Consider the following 18840-nt stretch of genomic DNA (forward strand, 5'->3'; position numbering starts at 1 on the left):
TTCCCCCCATAAGAGTTCATACACGCAAATTACAGAAGGTCAATTATCAAAAAGAAAAAAAGAGAACATCTTCAACATCACAAAAATCAGCTTTTATAAGTAATACAAAGCCTAACACTGATATGACAAGACTACATTTTGTATGCATTTTAGAATGAGGAAGGTCTGACGCCGAAAGCCCTCTCACCTTTTGTCCTTAGCCTACAATTGAGAGCAGCCAAGAGAGCCCTGCCTGAGGATGTATAGCTGAACTGTTGCTCATAAGGGCTTAAAATGTCAAATGCAAAAGCTCCTGTCTGGAAGCATGCCACAGCTTTTCTTCTACTGTGAGAAAAACATGAATGTATTTGTTTTACTTAAGTATATTGAAGAAGCTCTTACTACACTACTGTATATACCTTCATCAAAGCAAGAGGTGAGGCAGAGGTAGATCTAATAATAACAAAACAATGAGCTGAAAGACACTAAGAAGCATCTCCGGTTGAATTTTAATTAGCTAGTAGAAATTGTTTTTCACCTATTTTTTTATATGAATGTATTAAAAGAATTTAAAGATCACAAGTTTGGTCACTCACTGAACTTACTTGATATACATATTAGATCAAGTAAGTTGGATTATAGTCCAACAGCCATGCATTGTGTCATGTTACAAATCATAAAATTTTGACAAAACATCAGGTTAAGTAGATCAAACAGACGACTTCAGCACTTGGGATTTATCAGTTCCATTTAATTAATAAACAGATTAGTCTCTGACAAGAGCTGGACCTGACAGTGAACTTAAATGATTCATGAATAGAGCACCCAGGGTCATGGATGTTATGATAAACCTGAGTGATGTGATGTGTGTGTGTGTGTGCCCCAGCCTGTGATACTCTAGCTGCCCAATATTTGTATCCCTTCTAGGCTGACTCCTGTGGTATCCATCACAGGGGAATATCCAAAAGCAGATTTAAGGATGGGTGGAAAAGTTTGCCACACCAGCATCCTTTTTAAATAGTTTATGTTGTTCACTGATGAAGAAAATATCAAATTCCAGATGAAAATTTATGGAAATTAGATCAGCGCTATTACGGCAGCGACTTTTTAAAGCAATATATTCTTTCCACCGACAGTCTATGCACGGATGATAAATAGAAGGTAGTCAGAGAGAGTTGCAAGGGTCTTTCCTCCTGTGGAGCGGACCTACGTATCTGTTATTGCATTTCAGCCTAACAGGATCAACATGCATACTAAAAAATGCAGCTTCCAAAGAAAACCCCCATCCCAACATTCCTGTCATTCTCCACCTCTCTTCCTCACTTTCTTTATTTGTCATCCACAATCTAATACTATTTCCACCACAGTGGATTGTATTGTAAATAAGATGATATTTTCCCAGATAGAGAGAGAGATAGTGTGTGTGTGTGTGTGTTTGCACAAGGAGACAGTAAAGCTTTATAATGTTGATTTATCAGTTTGTCAGAATCAAGTAAGCTTTAGACACTAATGCGTATGTGCACATTTGTGTGTGTGTGCGCGCGCGAGTGTGTGTATTTGAGTGACAGCACCTCATACACAGCCCTTGTGCACTTGCTTTGATTCAGTGACAGTCGCCCAGTCTGTCCTGGCTTCCTATCAGTGTGTGTTGATTGGTTCAGTCACATCAAACCAGCAATATTTCTGTTCATCTATTGGCCACTCTCGGCTCTCTGGTTTGTCTGCCAGCGGGGTGGTATTGGCTTTCCAATCAATGCTTTGATTGTTGTGGGGGTGGGGTCGTGAGGATGATTATTCAAAACTGAATGCTCATTCTGTCTTTAAAACTTCCTCTGATAGCACATGATATTGATTTTGTATGTCTCGCATGCAGCTATTAAGTTCCCTCCTTCACAAACAATCAGCAGTTTAAGTAAAATGATAATATCAGCTGGAGTGAGAGCTCAATTCCCTGACGGTATTATCTCCTGCGGTGTGCCACTGTGTACTTTTCCAGAGGTACAATTCTTTAACAATTAGGTGAATAGAAGATGGTAAAATCAACTACATGTTTGATACGTGTGTTATTGTGCACTGCCTTACAGTGTGGTTTTAAAGATGGATGTAGCTACCACGATTAGTTCAACTTTTAAAGCTTAGACTGAGTGTTATGATCAATGCCAATGTTGGTGTTTGGAAACCTGACATGAAAACCTTATTCTGCTAAAGCATCGGTTTTCTACCACAATTTACAAAATAAAGCTTGTGAAATAAACAGGACATAAAACTAGTGATCTATAACATAAACTGACCAGGAACAAGATTACTGAGGTCATAAAACAACCACAGGAGTTGCTGCATGTTGGTCATTAGAAAGGTTGACTCCTCCCACCCAAACCAAACCAAAACCAAAAATGGAAAAACATCCGTAAAAACTGAACATTTAACAATTTCTTTATTTTGAAACAGTAATGTATTTTTACAGATTTAGTTTTTACTGTATAAATACTTCTTAAAAATGCACCGAACCAATGCAGTATCTATTGTCTATAATTTCAATTTGAACCATCAGTAACATTCAGTAAATCAGACACTATTTTTTGCACATACTGATACCTATTGTCAACATAACTATTTAAGCATGTGCTCTCTCTTTAATATCATACCTCTTTTCACACACGCTGTGATCCACCCTTGATGTAGAGTCTACAATATTTTTAACATTAATCAACACCCCCACAGTGTACTCCTTTTTGGTCATTATATTTGATATCTCTTCTATAAGTTGTATTATAACCACTTTTGTTAAACCCAAACTGGTAGTCAGTTTCGCTGCTCTGTAAGGGACAAATTTGACAAATGTTAACATTTTACATCTTAAGGGGATCTGTTGTGTAGTGATTACTGCATGCTATAAATCTTGTTCAAGACCGGGAGGAGACACAAATCAGCTGAAAGGGATCATAAGTGTGGATGAAGGGGAGGGCTGTGGCAACTGCTCGGGTAACAAGGGAGCAGTCGACAGTACTTTTTAACTTTGGATAGTGGAATCTACTCAAAACAACATGAACTCCATAGAAATGCATTAATCAATTTTGGCTGGACTATAAATGTGTTAACAATTAATATAAAGTATTATTCACTTCCGAAAGACCTTCAGATGTGTCACGTATTCTATCTGAATAAACCCCCATGAGATGCAAATTCTCATTTTACAGGTATGAATAATAAACTTAATCTTTGCTACACCAAAGTTACAAGGTGCTTCAGGGAATTTATAAAAAATAGTAGCATTAAAACACTGAAAAATATGGAGAATGAGTGAAAAAAAATACAGTCACTAACAAAAGGTAAAGAAGACCAAAGTAACAAATGATTAATTGTAAAACATCAAACAAACGCCAATCTATATGTGTGGGCTTTTAAAAAATGTCCTCTTACAAACTTTGTTCTACAGTGCTGGGTCTAAAGCAATGAAAACACAGTCCCCTTTTATTTTTAAAGCTGGACAGTGGTAACTGTAAAATGTATGTTTTTCCATATTAACAATAAATCATGAAAAAGCAATGAATACACAGTAAATGACTAAACTGACAAGAGTATACATCCCCAAATATTTCTGTGGTGGGTCTGCCAGTTTCCGTCCGGGACAATGAAGGTCTCAAATGAATGCAGGGAAGTGTGATAATTACTGCTATTCTGAGAAGCAGACAGAGAACAGGAGAAGGAGGGAATTATTGTTCTACAGCTAGGGAGGGGAAATACATGTTTCCTCTCCTGGGCCTAAATATTTACCCTCCTCTATGGCCAGCTGATTCGCACTCAGACGAAGGCTCCTTGCCGTTTTAAAGTGATGCCTTAAACTCTTCAAGTCCACTGCCTCCTCAAACACAACTTCCATTAGCGCCACGTTTACATGCCGCGGCTCACACACATACAGAAACACACGCAGACATGCTTTCTCTCGCTAAGACACACACACCCAGCTTCCTGATCTGATTAGTGGACTGCGGTACCCTGTTAGCCTGATAACAGCCCATTTCCCATTTTCCCATCAGGCTACTGTCCTGCCCTCGCCCCGCAGTGGGCATTTGCTGGAGCAGGTGACAAAAGATCGAAGGAAGTCAGCAGCATGTGTTTGCCATGTGTGCTATGACCCTGCGCCACAGAGAAGGCTGATGGAGGAGGCCTGAAGGAGGAGCTTCTCTTTTTTTCTTCATTTGTTAGTTTTAAAATTTGGAATTTTGTCAAAGGGTAAAATCAGAAAACAAACAATTCAGGGCAGATTTTTTTAAACTCAACTTGTTTAACTTTCTAATTCACTTCATGTCTCCCAAGAAGAAACTGCCCTCGCAGGAAAAGTTTGCACATTCCATTCCAGTTTATTACATAGCATCCAGCTAACCTTTTGAATTCAGACAATCTCGAGAACAGGTGGTCAGATATCTACCTCACAGTATAGGGGCGACCTGATAGAGAATTCCTATTGTAATATTAGTAGGTGGCAACTGAATTAAGCAGCAGAGGAAAGGCGCGGTGAGCAGAGTTTTGTGCCGACCACAGTGACCCTAAAGCTGGAGTCCTTCTGTCACCTGCTGCGTGTTTGGGTTGTTCTTGTTGTTTTTCTTGTTTCTTCCCTGAGTGTATGGTCAATCTGTCTTCATGGCCCAAACACACATACAAACACGCACACATGTACATGCTTTTCTTTACAATAATGGAAGTCCTACCGCCTCCTACGTGGTAACTGAGACACCCATGTGGCAGATAGTTTACAAAGAAAGAGCTGTGGACCCCAAACTGATGGACCTCAAATGAGAACATCTGAAAGGAAATCAAATTCATGGTTTTTCTGCTTATAGTGAATTTATTAAAAATGAAAAAAATTAAATACACAATATCAAACTATATGAGTTATAAAACTATTAATATTTCAGAGAGTATGAGCTCAGGTTATTTGCTGTTAATGTGCTTGGCAGCGGCTGAGAGTAAAAGATGACTTGAAAACAGATTCATTCATAAAACAAGGAAATGTCCTAATGTTATCATGACTTGTTTGATAAGAGGAAGCAAAATAATGAGAAAGAGACCCAATTTAATTGTTATTTGTTAACAGTTTAATTGGCATATTGCAGAAATAAGAAATTAAGGGGTTTTTTTGTTTTCTTTTTTTTTTACAACTGGATATATCGTTATTCAATCATTGCAACCTGATACAGTTTGTGTTGCTGCCAATCATCAACAGTTCTTCTGATGTGGTGAAAGTTTATGAGTGTGCATTAAAAGACATTTTGAGCTTACTGGAGGTACTGAGTTTGGTTTCTTGGAAAGACTTGGTCAAAAAGGATTTCAACTTACCATGACTGGGACTTCCAACTTTTGTGCTAGGAGAAAATTTGAGCAGCTTTCAGAGAGCTTTCACACCGAACACAAATGTAAAACAAGCTGTAATCGACCACAAAAAACTGTTTCCTTCAATATGTGTTGTGTATGCACAAAACGGCAGCTAAAGAAGCAGGTGAAAAGAAAAAATGTCTGTTTTTTCAACTCTGTCTTTAAAGAATTACCGTTTCTGAGGCTCACGGTAGAACCGGCGTATTCCCTGCTGTGATCCTGAGTAAAAACAAAAGAGACAATAAATAATAAATGGTTCTCTTTAAGCTGTGTTCCTAACATCAAAAAGTAATGCCTCTAATATGCATCTAATAACCCATATTTTGTCCTCAGAGGAATCTAATGAATAACAGAGCTATACCAATTAGGTGCAGGAAGTTACTGTTAATTACATTTCTAAGTTCTATTATGTAGTTAGCATGCATTAATCACAATGTTATTTTTCCAAATCCTATTTGTGGTTAAAGCAGAGTCAAAGTTTATTTGGAGTGGATTAGGGCTCAGCTACGGGATGCAAAAGATCCCAAATAAACAGAAATGGATCTTGATACATCAAGGCTGCATATTATCAGATGGAAATAAAAAACAAATTTGTGGAGGGAACTAATTCAATAATATGTATTCAGATGCATATTGCGACTTTAATATGGAATTATAAAAGCAAAGACCAGACAAGACAAATAAAGTAATGTAATATCTAAACCACTTTGGCTAAAGTCACAGAATTGTTTTGAGTATGCAAATGTAAAATACAGGCTAAGAGTATTTAGAGGTAATGCTAATATCGGCATTAGGGCTATAAGTAGCAATTATTCCCACGATAAAGCTATTAAGTCCCTGTTAAAATAATCAGTTAACAGTGACATAAGTGAGACAAAAAACAGCAAATCTTTTAAATGTCCAAATCTGGAGCCAGAGAACATTTGGCATATTTACCCCTCTATTTCTACATGAAAAATCATTTGAATTATTTGCTGATTATCAAAAATAGTGTTCATATGTTGCCTAACTGATTAATCACTGTAGCTGTTTCTGCTGTACTCAACTGCAACATGACTTTCAGCTACCGTGGCATTATTAATGTGCTGCTTTTTGCTAAAGTGATGAAGAAATGATAACTCTGTCACAGTAATAACTGCTTGGACCATGCAGAGGAAAGTGACCGGCACCGCAGGCTGTAAGGAGCCAATAATTGTTTTCCTGAGGTCAAAGAGAGAGTGACAGAGAGACACAGTTCCTTCTAATCAAGCTCAGTACAACCGTCTCCAGTTTCCTCCTGTTCACTGTGTGTACTCCAGCAGGAGGAAATACTGAGCTAACAGGAAATGTCAGATTATAAAACCACTGAGCAAGAGTTAGATTATCAAATCAAAGAGGAAGTGAAAGTTTAAAAACTATGAGATATTCTGAAACTTTTGTCCTGCGCATGCAACAGCACTGGCTGAGGTTTTAGGTTTTCTCAAAAAACAACAACACCCTTCCAAACCCCCTGCACGTTCATCGACTGTTAAATCCACTGAGACAAACTCCTCTCTTGGCACCCTTTCTTCCTACAATTAAAAAAGCTCCTGTCGGTCTGATTGTACACTTAATACTCGGCAGGAAGAACAAACCAACAAACACGCACGCACTTGCCAAAACAAATGATGGATACAAAAAAGGGACTGATTCAGTGGCAATGTACGACTGAGGCTGTCAGCATTGTGCCTGCTTTCATCCAGGCCGCACCTTTAAATAGACATGAACTATCGATAGGAGGAGCAGGAGGCAAATGAGAAGAAGGTGTTGAAAGAAGCAGAGGACTGCTTCAGAGAAACAATCTCCTCTGACCCTAATCCACCATTGAAGAATCAAGACAACCTATTGGCATCTATTAATTCGGAATTGGCTTACAATCAATGGGCTCTTCAATAACCTCTTATTCATTCATTCATCGATAATTATTGATGAGTGCATTGGCCACTCCTGATCGCCATTGCACTTGCCTGTGTTTCCTTTTGGTTTTAAATCCACGCTGAAAGAGCGGCTCCAATCAGCTTCAGTCATTCAGTTGTATGGAAGCTTGTTTCCACCACTGAAAAGAAAAAAAAAATCTCTTTCCATTTATAGGTCAAGATTTTTAGTGGGACAAACATATATATCCAAAGGCTTTGATGGCAGAAGTATTCGATGCACTGCTGTTGAATTTGGTTCAGAAAGTTGTGTCCCCCATCAGGATGAACTACAATAGGGGGCACAGGGACCCTAGCATGTGCCACTGACACATGTCCTGATGGACGTGTGAATGGGCGTGTCACTGTGCACAGCGTAAATCAATTAAGTGGCGGGGATCTCAAGGGAGTGACTAGAGGTGCTCTTTCCTGTCTCCAATTCCCCTAAGGCCTTTAAAATACACATATAATTTAAAAAGCAATCTGTGTTTCCATTACAAAGTCCACAACCATACTGTAGTCACGTGTCTTGGCTTCACGGTCGCAGCTGCCAAACCCGCAAAAAGAAATCAGCCTTGATTTGTATCGCTGCATCTTCTACTTGAGCAACAAATTAATGATGCTTAATCAGCTCCATCTGCAATCAAATTAGGTTATGATGAAGCATAAAGTATAATCCAGTCTCATGGTACCTCAGGGATGGAAAGCATCTACATTTGTTGCGTATTTGTCTGATGTTGAATATCTGGGGCACAAAAACCACCACTTCTGCTGTCTCCTGGGTTATTTATGTACATTGGCAATTACTGTAAACAACTGTAAACAAAGACAAATATTTCCGTGATAATGTGCGCCACTGTGGTGTTGTACAAGGGTCACAAAGATAAACTCTAGAGCTTAAAGGTTGAACTATCCCTGAGGGGAGTGGGGAGCAGTTAAGGGGTTGAGGTGGTGCGAATGGGGTTGGGTAACCATCTAGGATGTGCTTCTTCAAAAGGAAGACCAGAACCCTGCCCCAAAGGGGGAGGTCCACAGGGAGACTGTGTCAATGTATCTTCTTCTTCCTTTTTTTAAAAAAAGCATTAGCAATTCATGAATGACTGTTATTTGATATCTATTTGCCATGAGATTAAACACATAAAATAACTCAGTGTGCATTTTTATAGCAAAAGTGATGCTGATTAGATGTTTATATCTAACACTAATTACTTACAATAAATCAGCTGGGCTAAAACAGAGCAGCCCAACGTTTACCGCCCACACCCCTGCCTGCCCGATCCCACCCTGAACTTTCACCTTAACCATCCCACCCCCCGAGAGGCACAGGGGGAGCCCAGGGAGTGGGATGCACAGGCTAGATGAAAACAGCCAAAAAGAGCAGCGTTTTAATTGACACCCTTTAAGTTATCTGCAATATAATTATAGCCAACAGCTGTAGACGGTGCAACATGCAACAATAAGACTTATTAACATTCTGGTGGAAGCCTGTCAGGGAGTGCCAGACCACATGAATGACACTGTTTACATGAAGTATCTGCGCGCTCAAGAAAGTATTTATACACAGTGGAAATATTCATGCACAAAAGATGTGCACGGGCATTAATTGTATTGACACATAACAGCTTCGTGCTGCTTTGAAAGGGATGGGAAAATAGTTGAAAAGACACTGCAACCGATGACTATTGTTATTTTTTTGGTTCATGTCAAAGGGTCAAAGCTCTCTCCACACTCTCCACTTTGCCTCAAAGCAACAGAGGAACCCACCGAGCTTAAGAATATGTGCTCTCCATTTTAGTCCTAATGCAGGAATTAATTATGAATTAATTAACAGTACACTTAGGAGTGGCTACTTTTAAATCGCCGCATTTTATTTTTTCTCTCTCTCTGCAGTCAGGAATAGCAGGAGTGAGAAAGCCGAGGAGAAACAAAGAGAAAGGATCGAGATATAGATGCATTGTGTTCTTATGTCTAAGACTATCTCCAGGATATGAATTAGAGAATGTGTATAGAGTTTGTTTCTCCCGGCGAGCCATTAAATATTTCATGGAGGGGGATAAATGTTGCTAGAACACCCCCACCCCCACTCCTACCAACCTGATCCACACTGCAATTAGAGGCCCATTATCCCTTTCTCAACCCTCACACTCTTTACAAACTGCGCCTCAAAAGCGGCAATAAAAAGCCCTGTGATGAGATATGACAACAGAAACGACGAGTAGTTATCTTTAGGTTTTTATAATGAAATTACATAGTTTTGCTAACCCGTGTGATTTTATAGGTCATTTCCCACCAAACATCATCAAAAAAATTTTTTTTAAAAAGAGTGGGAGAGCGAGAGAAAGGAAACCCTCCAGCTTCACACTATTGGGTTTCATTCATTTCATTTGATTTGACATATCATGCTTCTGTGCCTTGGCAATAAGGACACAACATTGCAGCATATTGGCAAGCTCATTTGCTTTTCATAGTGAGCGTCGTGGCCAAAAAAAGTGCCCCCTGGGATAAACACGTGTACGGGGACTGCGGGCTCGCCGCCCCAGCAGCAGGTGGCCCATTGCTGCCTAATGAACACCGCAATCTGTTACTATCGCAGCGGTGCTTTTCACCAGACAATTAGGCGACTAAGCATGTCATTATTCCAGGCCAACAAGAAGAGCCTCTTCTCTAATTTCATCTTTTCATTCCTGTTTACTCACCCACACTCCCCTCATTAACGAGAGATTTTCCAGTCCATGCTAATTGGTTTCAATAACATTCATTTTAGTTGAAAGGAAACGATTCTGTTAATTGAGGAGCGCAGAGAGAGGAGAGAGCGAGCGAGGAGGGGGAGAGGAAGAGAGAGAGAGAGATTGAGAGAGGGGAAGAAAAAAAAAAGCGAGGGTTTCTTTTCATTTTCAAGTGCGTCCATGAGATGATGCTTTTGAAAAAGCGCTCTACAGGTTCAGAGCTAATGAAATTAAGTGATGCCGGCCGTGGCAAAAAGGAAGGCCTAAATTAAAAGCAATTTATTTTCATTGAGGCATGTGGCACTGTTCGGGCACAATTAATGGGCTGAACATAGACACGGATATGGAGAGAGAGAACAAAAAAAAAAGAGAGAGAGAGAGACAAAGATACAAAGCAATGACTGGTGGCACAGATGAGTCAAGAGAGAGCAAAGTCTAGACCTGGACAGATTAGCTGTAATGATTCCTATTATTCTATTTCTCTCTCTTTTTTTTCTACTTTGCTAAGTTTAAATTGGGAATGTTGGAACTGGCAATCCAAATATTTAAAACACTCTCAAATACTGTAAAGTCTAGCACAGAGAAAGTGCATTAAGAAATTACAGTTTATCTTAGTATTGATATTTTTAATAGAAAAAAAATATCCATCATCATTATTATGTGAAACAGGAATCTTTTTAGTTGAAAGGAGGTGTGGTGGTGGTGGTGGTGGTCTGTTTAGAGGCTTTTAAGTTGCTTTTGATCATAACATATATGATCATCATCAGTAGAGTGGAGCAGCTGCCAGGGAATTATTAAATGCATGCTGGCATTTTCTTTCTAACCTAAACGTGCTTAATTCATTTAAGAATTCATCATGTCAGTTAATGGTTAATTCCCTATAAATGATAGAGTTTGATTAGATCACTAAAGGCAACACAACACCCACAATATCAACATAGTTTCCACTCTTTCCCCCCCAACTCAAACATTAGTTGGAAAGCAATAGCAGTAGAATGACCTTAAAGTCAATTTGATTTTATATGTTGCTTCATATACTTTACAGTATATGTCTTTGGGGAGGAATTTGCAGTTTATACAGCATAAAATAAAGGCCAAGCATGAGGAACTCTGTAAGTAATACATAAAAAAAAGATTGCAGGGCGTCTAATCTTGCAGGCTGTGTTTTGGTAGACTGATAAATTAGTTTGTAATCCTTCTGAGTGGTTATCAAGTGACAGAGCCCAGTGTCACTGCCAATAATAGAGCCACAGTTAAGGCCATAACCTCTCAGATACGGTCAGCCAGCTCCCTAACCAGCCATTGTCCCGTTGTTTAGTGACGGCAGAGTGAGCGTGTTAATGGTCTGTCTAAACAGTCTCAGCTGGGGGCTGGCAGTAAAGAGAGGGGAGTGTAGCAACCCTCTGGTTGCGCTGCAGGCTGGAGGTGTGGCAGGCTGCAGCCTGTGGAGGCATCTAAAGACCGCTGAATGAAGGAACAGAAGGGATATGACTCAAGCTGCTCTATCATTACTGATCAATATGTTGACAAGCAGACTGAAGGGGGAGGAGGGAGCATGAGATGGAAAACAATTATACAAATTATTTTCAGGCTACTGTGCTGTCTGTTTCCTAGCTGAACCGTGAGTGTATCCGTCTCTGCCTGTGTTAAAGCCAATGAGAAACTAAACTAGTATAAAGTATGACTAAATGCCCTGCTAGTCTCCGAGGAGCTCTGAGTGCGGAGCTAGAGGGAGATCAGTGCAGTTAATTTACATAGCATTTGCATTATGTCAGGACATGAGCTACAAATAGGTATGAGTGTGTGGCTTAATTAGAAATGAGCCAGGCTTTTCAAAAACACCCTTTTGCATCATAATTGAGTCAGCTCAGTGCTGGATAAACGGCAGTGAGTGGGGGAAAGGATGCCTGTTTCTGAACGCGCTCTGAGATGACTGGTAATTATGATACACCTACTTGAGCTCAGAGCACGGTGTATTATTCTTATAAAAAAAATAAATAAAGCAAAAACAAAAGACTTGTGCATTTTTTGAACACCAGCAGAAGAAACTGCTCTATAATATCTGGGTCAAAACAATTAAATATATGATAAACACTGTGAATGGTCTGAATCCGGAAGGTTGCAAGTTTATGGTTGCTTTTGTTTAGATATGTGGGATCAGACACAGTTGTTCTCAAGACTTTACTCATGCATGACAACTGCTTTCAATAGGAGGCCCCACAAGGAAGTGGAAAGTTAAAGGTTTAACAATCAGTGCAAACAAATACATAATCAGATTTCTGAAAATTGAGTTATTCCAGAGACTGCGTGGGTTTTCTCCTGGTGCTCTTGTTTTCTCCCACGGTCCAAAGACATGCAGATTAATTAGTTATTTTAGATTGGTTATAGATGTGGTCGCAAGCATGAATGGATCATTGCATGCCTCTCTTGCAACTAGAAACCTGTCCATGGTCAATAAAGTAGAGATTTTTGGCCTTTTCTTCCATCAGAGAGTGTAAAAAAAGAAAAAGGTCCTCTTATGGATTTAATAACTCTTTCTCCCATAAAGATGACATTTGAGGACCTCCCTGTACCCTTAATGATGGGTTTTGGCACTTCAGTGTGTATCAATAAAAACGTGGTTTGACAACCATGAGTTTTCTGGTTTTTCTAATGGTACCTGTGTGAGCAGTGTGAAAACGTAATCATTTTGTTCTATAAGCACGCCTGAAACATGACAGAAACGGCAACATTTCAATAAAAGGTTGCTCCTAATAGGCTGTGTTTTAGGGTCAGGGAAAGATTCAGCAAATGTAGGGAAAAAATACAGATCTATAATGCAAAATCTTTTGCACACTCCTTTTGATGTTTTTCAGGCTGATTAACTCATTGCAAAACATGGACATTTCAGCACTCAAAATACATGATAATTTCCAGTTTCCCCAAAAAGACATTTGATAGTGTGTCAGTATCAGATTGTGCTTGTGCAAACTGAGCTAACATGTGGTGAGCCTTGTTAGCCTTGTTGGCTAATATTGACTAGCGCAGGGAGACCGTATGAACTGGATGGGCAACTTTTTGGACAGGCCAGCTTTGAAAGGATGGAATTCAGCAAGTTATCTTGTTATTCCATTAGTAAAGAACAAAAAACAAAAAACGCTCGCACACATATGCACCATGCAAGATTACAACTTCACCCATAGCCCCCTCATAGAGAAATGTGGCCATAGTTAAAGATTGCAGAAGCAAAGCAGGAGACAAACACCAGAGACATTTTCTACAGGTGCAGAAGAGGATCAATGAACTCACCAAGCACTAGCACAGTTGACTGCAAGCATACAATATCCTCAGTGTAATTTTTGAGTAGGGTCATACTCTTAAACTCGCTGCACAAGCTGATGAGCGACCTCTATAGGTACTTCCCAAAGTCTGACCAGCACAGGCACGTTTTTACATTACCAAATTTGTTAGATTAGTGTAACTCAAAGTATATTTAGAGGAAATAGTGTCAACGTAATTGGTGGTCACAAAAAGAACAATAACAATATGGTAAAAAAAAAAAAGGTGGTTATGACATATTATTATTTCCAGTTGAATGCAAGCTCATCTTTAAGGATGTCAGTATGTAGATCACTGGGCAGATAGTCTATCAAGGGTTGCCATGGGTCCTTAAAACTTTTGGTGTTGCATCTTAATTTTGTACTTAGTATCTCCAGTGGAGTAACTCCAAAGATTTCTTTGTACCATTGAGTTATCGTGGGAGGTTTATCACAAATTCAGTTACAACGTAAAGATTTCCTACTTAAGAAGAGTATTTTGTTAATAAACTCAAGTTTTTTACCTTTCATTCTTTTATCTGAGGGGCAGAAGAAATTGTCCAGGATCTTTACAAACTTTTTACAATTGCACTTCTCTCTTTAGCTACATATTTCCACACTTGGAAATACAAGGGCATTCCCAAAAACAGCGAATATGCATGTGAACTGGGTTTTTGTTTGTAGACGTGCACGTTTTCTTACCGCACTTGCTAAGTGATGTGCCAAAAATGGGGATGTGATGGGGAGTGTGGTTGTTCACAGTACCTGGGGTTACCAAGGTTACCAAATTGAATCGCCCCCCTCAGACATGGCTGATCTACATAATTTGGTGGTATCATTCACAGCGTCTCATGGCTCGGGTGATGAATGGCATCCGCAGAAGATAATATTTCTGCTTGGATGTAATAAATCTTATGTAAAGTGTTCCACTGCTTATATAGAAAAGGCAGCGAGGTGGTAGAAAAACAAACACTCCTTTTTTTTTTTAAACTCTGTCTTGGTTTTTACTTTCATGCTTTTTTTCATCCCCACATGGATGAAAACATGAGGCCTTCTCCAGCCAGCCTTGTATCTCTGCTGTGTGCATAAGGGTTACCCTGTATTCCCAGTGTATATGTATGTGAAATCTCACTTAATGCTGTGCTGTGTCTCTTTGTATACAATAGATGTTTTTATTTTTTCACACTGTATAGATTCTGATAATGTTCACCTCCCCAGTGAGGTCCTCTCTCTGCTCCTTTTCTGCTGCTCCTTTACCTGTAGTATTGATCGCAGCCCCCAGCAATCCCCTCAAAGGCAGCCTGCAGTGTCCTGCTATTACTAAACCAGCCCCGAGGTTGTGAACTTGTGACCTCCTGCTGCTCAGCACCACTCAGTGAGGGGGCATGACCCCCACAGGGGGCTGGGAGGCCAGGGACACTCTGAAAAGCTATTCCTGTTATTCATATGGCCCTGATCGTCATGTGTTTACCATGCATTAGCGCCCGATTAAAAGCCTAACAACAACAACAACTGAGAACAGCTTTGCGTTACATATCCAGACAGATTCATGTGATTGACACGAAAATGAGAAACAGATGTGTAGCGGTTTGTATAGATAGAGACTTCTGAACAGTTTCTCCATGTAGAACCAGGAACGTGTGAAAATTAAATGCAACCTGTGTGCGTTACTCACTTGTAGTTTAATTCTAAATACGATGTGATAACACTGCTCGGAAAATGTCTATTTATTCCAAAGGTTACTAATCACAATTGTTTACTAATTAAGTTTTTCGATCTCCTTCCACCTATTAAGCCTGTTTTTAATAAGCTGAGAGTCAGGTGTACTTGACAGTAATGAATGACTGATTTTAGCTGATCGTTATTGCTGCCCTCCTCTTGCCTGCGATGCGCCGGGTGTGTACGTGCGCACGTGCGTGTGTGTCTGCGTGTGATGCGGCTGCCTAATAAAAGGGATAATTGTTCCATCTTTGCTTGCAGACACATAAAGCAGTGTGTATTGACTGCTTGACAGGCTGTGATTCCAGTAAAGCTAATGGCTTTCTCAATTCTCCTGCTCCATCCATCAGGCCCCGAGAGCACCCCGTCATGTTTTCAATTAATGAAGAGAAAACCATAAAAAGTTAAAAGCCAGTGTGACAAAGTGGACGACAGCAAGTACACACACTCAGACAAGGGTGCACGCACACATTCAAAATTTGTAATCACCAGTATGAAATATACACACATGCAGGCTTTGGGCCTGGCAAAAACAAGCTCTCACAGGTTTTTGTTTTTTACCTTGACACACTCAAAGAAAAACAATCATATCTTTTGTTTGCTGCAGGTTTGAAGCTCTCCTGTGTCTCAGCTTCACACCTTCAGCTTGTAATCATAACGTCTCTGAATTCTGGTGTGAGGCCTGCTTAGTCTGGGTGCTGTTTTTCTTTTTTTTCTTTTTTTTGCAGGAGATAAAGGGAAACTTCCGATCTGCCTGGGTGAGTGATAGTAAAGCCCTCCAATTCAGGCAGGAAATTATGGAGTAAGTGGCTCGGTGGCTGATAGTCAAATGAAGCCAGGGCGGCTGGATGCCTGCTCTAATTAACCGGCTGGCAGCGATATCAGGAATCCTACTGGCCAACCTGATGACAAGAGCAGGGTGTGCACAGGGGTACAAACAGGCACACGTCCGGAAATATCCAGGATAACGCACACATACATACACACACAATCATAAACACACATATTCACAGATGTGTACACAAGCGCTTTCTCAAAGTAAGATGCCTTTTTGGTGAATTAACAATATTGTATTAGTATTATTATTTTTTTTAAAGAGATCACAAAGAATGAGCAATGAGCGTAAAATATAAATTTAGCTGAAATGGAAGCAGCAGAGGAGGCAATTTTACCATCAGCGGTGTCGTCTGCTGCCTAATGATGGCTCGTGTCTGCAAATCAGCAATCTAACAATCACACCGCATGACGCTTTACAGAATTAATTTTAAATGATTGACAGTCTTTTATATGCATATCACTAATCTCTGTTGCTTTCCGTTACCTTATTGGACAGAAATAGGGAAAGAAAATGGCTAAACTTTGTTAGTGGGACAATTAATTCAGAAGAAAAAAAGAAAAAGAAAAATCAGTGAAATTCACTGATCGTTTCGCAAATAAAAACTGAAGAGCGTTTTAGGAACATGCTGCATTGTCAAGCCTTAATTCTTTTGTGACTGCGGTGTATGAACTCACAATAGGGGCCAAAATGGGACAGTAAAAAATTGGAGAAGGCGGGAGATTTATGTCTCTTCACATGTTTCATTTGCTGGTCTAAATCACCCCGTGATGGGAAAGTAAGTTAAAAAATAAATGTCAAGAGTGTCCGCTGGGGAAATGTTTAACATGACTTCCGTATTCCTGAAGTTTCCTGGCAGTGTTTACTCCAGATTGGCTTAAAAAACAAAACAAAAAAGCATTCATCTCCACTCCCAGTTTCACTGAAATTAATATTTACTGAGAGAGAATATTTCCTGATTTTGTGTTTGACATTCTCCTATTAAAGCCTGCGTGTGTGAGCATCTCTGACTCGCCGCTATGGGAGTTCACACCTTACCCTGCAGGCCCTTTTGTTTCCTGGCCGGTAATAGGTTCAATAAGATGAAAATTTAAAGCAGGGAAAACGAGAAGTTAACTTGGTGAGAATGACTTGATAGAAATCACATGAGCGTCTAGCGCTGCGCCTACACGCCTCTTCATTTTAACCAAACAGAGCTGAAGGTGAGAGAGCTACTGGAGGATAGATGAAGACGGCGTAATCATGCGTGGGAGTGAGATACAACCAACACTTGTCAATCATCATCAAGCACCCTTCTAGATGCTCGCGGTTTGACTTTCCTCATCATTCAGGATAACTTCCAGCTCGACACACTCGAGGTTTCTTTTCTTTTCTTTCTTGATTTCGATGAAGTTATTTTTCACTTTACTTGTGCATGTTGAATGTGACACGCACCTTATTTTGAGTCACAAACACACTTGCATTTTCCCTGCAATGTTTTTCAGAGAGGAGAAAAGGAGGACTGGCAGCTGAAGATAAATGCATTTTTCATTATTATAGATTCTCTCCACTTCTCCGCTGGCAGTGAGAGCAACCTCTGCTTAAACATCTCTTCTCTGCCCCTCGGCGCTTCCCCACGTTTGGATGCCGGCCAAGCAAAAAAAAGAAAAAAGAAAAGAAAAAGTAATTTAAACATTACAGGAAATTAAATCTCACATTTCCAATTTTTACCCTAAAGTTTAAGTACAATGAAAATGCCACCCATGAATTATGGAATCAAGCTGAATTTCTCCTCTAAACTCTAAACGGCAAATCTAAGTGCCCTTGACAACAAGGTGGGCACTCGGAGGCTTTGCCGTTCCCATCCTCTGATGTGATGCTACAGCCAATCAGGAGCAGGAAGAGCGCGGAGAATAATACCATTTTGCTCGGCTGCGTTTCTCTACTTGAAATATGAAAGAATATCAGATGAGAGTGATCACTATCGGCTACATTTTTTAATCTGATTTGTACTTCTCTCGCAGTGGGGAGAATGCTGCACGGTGACGTATGGCTTAACATATATTTTCATGGCAAACTGTTGAATCGCTCACGAAGACATCATCTGCTCAGCCCAATTTATGACAGCATCTAATATTATATTTTATATTAAGACCTTATAGCAGTGGTTCATAGTTATCCTAAAATCACCTGTTAAAACATGTCTTTGCTAGATTTCATTCTCTGAGCACAACATTACGGCAAAGATAATACATTCACTTGAAATGTCTCACACCAAGACCAAATTATATTTACTGCTAAATCACATTTCTGATGGCGCCGCGTTATTAGAAAATTGCATGTTGTGCGTTTGATTTATGTCCCAGCATATCTAGAAGAGGAAAAAAAAACACACACACATCCACCCTCCCACGCTCGCAGGTGAGATGAGTTCCTACAGATTGCTTTTAGTGTCATCCTCCGGGCTAAGTGTTGTATATTAAAGAGACAACGCAGTGGATTGTCACCCTGGCGCCCCACCACCTAGCAATGGGCCATCTTTAATTATGGTCCAACGGAGGTGAATGCATTAGAAAAGGCCTGACAGAGCGGCCGGTGTGTAGATTATTTTAATTTGTGCCACGCCTCTAGGTGAGCGATGCAGCCGGCCTTGACCCTCCTCTGACTGCATGGATTAATGCCTGGTAATGACTGCTGAGGCTATCATTGCAGCGGGCATCATTAATTATCCTTATTGATTGTTGCTCTCGGAGATAAAGCATTCTGCTGACTGGAAAATACCCTGCATGTGCAAGGTCAAAGTACACACAGACAAAAAAAGAGGAACTTAGGTAATGGCAATGAGACAACAACACCTACCATTTTCCAATAGACAGTAAAAAATAAATATGGTTGGTGCCCATTGCACATGTCCTGCCGTCTTCCCCCCGTCCGTTTAATAATAATAATGGATTGCATTTATATAGCGCTTTTTGGGGCCCTCAAAGCGCTTTACAATTCAT

The sequence above is a fragment of the Pundamilia nyererei genome, unplaced genomic scaffold, assembly GCF_000239375.1.
Source record: "Pundamilia nyererei isolate P.nyererei 1_Seehausen unplaced genomic scaffold, PunNye1.0 scaffold00003, whole genome shotgun sequence".
Taxonomy (NCBI): domain Eukaryota; kingdom Metazoa; phylum Chordata; class Actinopteri; order Cichliformes; family Cichlidae; genus Pundamilia; species Pundamilia nyererei.